Source organism: Eubalaena glacialis, chromosome 1 (assembly GCF_028564815.1).
Source record: "Eubalaena glacialis isolate mEubGla1 chromosome 1, mEubGla1.1.hap2.+ XY, whole genome shotgun sequence".
Lineage (NCBI taxonomy): Eukaryota > Metazoa > Chordata > Mammalia > Artiodactyla > Balaenidae > Eubalaena > Eubalaena glacialis.
Genome location: NC_083716.1, coordinates 25,182,583 through 25,186,269, shown reverse-complemented (window position 1 = coordinate 25,186,269; position 3,687 = coordinate 25,182,583).

Genomic DNA, 3,687 nt, shown 5'->3' with positions numbered 1-3,687 from the left:
CTGCCTGGGTCTCAGCATGTCTGAGCAGAAACCTCAAGTGTTCACAGCAGCCGCAGCTCCAAAGCAGCTGTGTTGGTGCTGAGCTGAAGGGGTGGGTGCAAGACAGACGCGGAAGTGCAGCTCAGCAGAGTTTTCGCCTTCTAAGTAGAGGGGCACCAGGAGGTGCTTCCCAGCCCAAAGGAGAGGGAGGGGCCTGAGCTTCCCGGGGAATGGGTGCAGGAGACCGGGCAGCTGTCCTCGTGCCCCCTCCTCTGGGCCGGTCACCTTAACACTCCTCCTCTTTGATGTGGGAGGTTGTGCCACCCCTGAGGCAGTGGGGCTTCCGGCGAGCCCTCTGGTGGGCCCTCCGAGAGCCAGCCTGGCTCTGATCCCGGGGGCCTTTGGGAACCAGAACCACAGCCTCCTGCGCAGGGAGGGCAAGGAGCAGAGCAGGAAACGAGGGAAGGAGTTGGGCCTTGGGGAGGGGGGCATCTGAGAGCACCTGCAGTCTCCTGAATTGCTGCTTCTGCTGCGCCATCGCCTGGCTAGCCTGTGGACGCCTAGAGGAAGACGTGTGGACCACTCATCCTGGAGGAGTCTGCAGGCCTCTCCTCTTGCACTTTTAAGACCTAACCTTTTCCCCTCGAAAAAAGAAGTAGTATCTTTGAACACCTCTGAGGTTTATGTGGTTCCATTTTGCTGGGAGAGAGTTTGTTCTTGACAGTTTTATGTTCTGTTTTCTTTCTGGGGCTGTAGAGGAACACCAAAGGGATAGAAAATGCCACTCTCACCTCTAAAGCAGGGTTCTACATTGTGCAGGAGGAAATAAGCCAGCCCTGGGCTCAGATGAATTTAACACAGGCATTTGGTGACAGAACGACAATCGTGTTGATTTGATTTTCTTTGGGGAGGCTCTTCACATTTTCCTGTGTATAAGGACAAAGTGTCTCACTTGAACTTTGTTTTCCTAGGAGCTGGCACAGTGCCTGGCATATAGAAAGTGATAGCCACTCACCAAGTATTTTGTGAAGGGGCAAATACATGAATATGTGATTGGATGAATGACGGTATGAAGGGGTGTATGCATGACGCAGAAACTTACAGCTCAAACCCAAAGCTGATCCGGCAGCTCACACACCCCTCTCGCCATGCAGGCCTCAGAGCCACTCGTTTCCCTTTCAATTACTTACCAGTCTTCATTGTTCTCTGGCTTATTTTGTGGCCATTGGTCTTGTCTTCCTAATAGATCCAGTTCACTGGGGACAGAGCCCTTCCCTTGTCTTATATTTCTGTTCCCCACATAGCATCTGACCCAGGGTGGAACACAAGCTGTGTTGTTCAGTACTTGGTTAAAAATGGCTTTTCCTCACTCCAGAGTCATGATGATTGAATAAATCCCAGAATAAAGGGATTCTTCTTATTTTTATGTTAAGATGCTTGGTGGTGAATCCATATACAGCAAGTTGGTGAGTACAGAATATAGCGATTACCAGGAGAGGATCACTTCAAAGCAGGTTTTACACACAGAGATGTTCACTGCAGTGTTGTTTAAACAGCAAAAAAGTGGAGACACCTTAAGTGTTCCTCAGGGGAGGGTCGGTAAATTAAGGTACATCTCTCACACAGGGAGATAGCAAGCAGCTATTTTAAACAATAAGGTAGAGCCAAATGTTCCAAAAAGATGTCCAAGAGAAGTTAGATGGTATGGTGCAATTTATGTAAAAAAGAACTAAAGGGATGCATCCACACACGTGATACGTACATACACAGAAAAATTTTGGAAGGATAAACAAGATACTTCCTACTGATTAACGTTGGGGAATGGGCTGAGAAGTCAGGCGTGGGAGCTTTTATCTGTTACTTAATTTTTCTGTGGTTGAATTTTTTTATCATGACTGTATTGGTTTTGTTTTTAAAAAGAACAGACACACAAGTTAGAAAAACAAGCTATCTTTGGATGGCAAGGAGAAATGTTAACTTCGAAAGATGTCCCTCCAGGGTAGAGGGAGGGGGCACGTCCGGGCAGGGCGAAGTGGGGGGCCGTGGTGAGGTGAGCCGAAGGCCCACACTTCCGTCACTGCACGGCTCTTGGCTCTCTCTGCTTGTGGTCTGCTGGCCACACCAAACAACGTTCCCGCTCTATCCCGTGAGGCGGAGACCAGATGGGGCATGAGAATGTTCTGAATCCCAGTCTGCCGAGTGACTTAAGTTAGAACTTCCGGGACATTCACTCCCTGCTGCCACCAACCCCGCTCTGGAAGGGTGCTTGGCACACAATAAGTGCTACTTAAATGCTGCCTGCGTCTATGGTGCTTTCCTGCCCTCGCTCCATGGTTCTGGCTGAAATGCTTTTCCTGGTCAGTCCTGCCCACCTTTCAGAAACAGTATCTGGCAGCGCCCTACCGTGAGGCCTTCCCTAATCCTCCAGTATCAGGGGTTCTTGGACTTCCAGCATCACCTGGGAAACTCGGCAGAAAGCAGATTCCTGTGCCCGACTCCTAGAGATTCCACTGAAGTCTGCAGTGTGGCCCAGGAACCTGTGCCCCGGTGATACCCATGCGTGACCTGCTAGAAAGGAGTGCTCACCAGCTTTGCCTCCCCCATCCCCTCTCTGCTTCCCATACCACTAGTGTAAGTGTGGGTGTACTCACGGATGTCTGTGGTGTGGCAGATGCCGCCTGGACCATAGATCCCAAGCAGGCTCATTGGCTTCTACCAGGCCTTTCTCCTAACAGTTTTGTAGGGAAAGCAGTCCACTTGGGTTTTCTTTCACTTTCCATTTGGAAAGGAAGTGAAGAGCCATCCTCAGCTAGGGGTGTCATTAGTCACTTGAGGGCGCTTTAGAAATAGAGCCTTACCTGGTTGCCACGTAGGTTCAAGGTGGGGTCTGGGCATCTGACCTAGCTCTCCATGGGATTCTGATGACACCCGTGATTACAAACAAACCAGTGCTGGCTGGTTTGATTACAAACCAGATTCTCAACCCAGGCTGTGCTTTTTTTTTTTTTTTTTTTTTGGCCATGGCCTGCAGGATCTTAGTTCCTGGACGAGGGATTGAACCCATGCCCCCTGCAGTGGAAGTGCAGAGTCCTAACCACTGGACTGCCAGGCTGTGCTTTGACAAGGCAGAGAGAGGGGCTGGGGCTTTTGAGGAGGAGGGGCCCTCTTTCAACCTAACCGACCTTGTGGCTTCAGGCCAGCCCTGCTCACTTCACTTGTCAAGAGGTGCAGCAAAAGTCCTGGGGCATTTGGTACAGCAAGTGAGCAGGTGCTGGGTAAAGTCAAGCAACCTCGGGAAGGAAAGAGATCCCTCGGAGAAAGTTGTCCTTAGTGGAAAGGCCTAAGTGCCCTAAAGGTCTAGAACTCTTCTGTTTAAAGACAGTCTCTTTCCTTCAAGCCAAAAGCTTCACATTACTCCCAGGGCCCACGTTCTTTGCACACATCAGCTCTGTGAAGTAAGGTTTTGTGTTGGGATCCACCCTATAGCCTGCTTTCAAAGGCCCTTTCTGGAACTCTGCAGGCTGCCTCAAAGATGGGCCAGAAATATTCTGTTTTGCTATTTTTTAAATTTCCTGAAAGCATAAGAATAAAAAGGGAGTGAAAGCTTCCGCGTGTCAGTAGGAAATCCACCCCCTCCTCAGCTCTGCCCTGGGAAACTCACAGATTTCCTGAAGTTAAAAACAAACACTGTGACCAGTTTCTACTCCT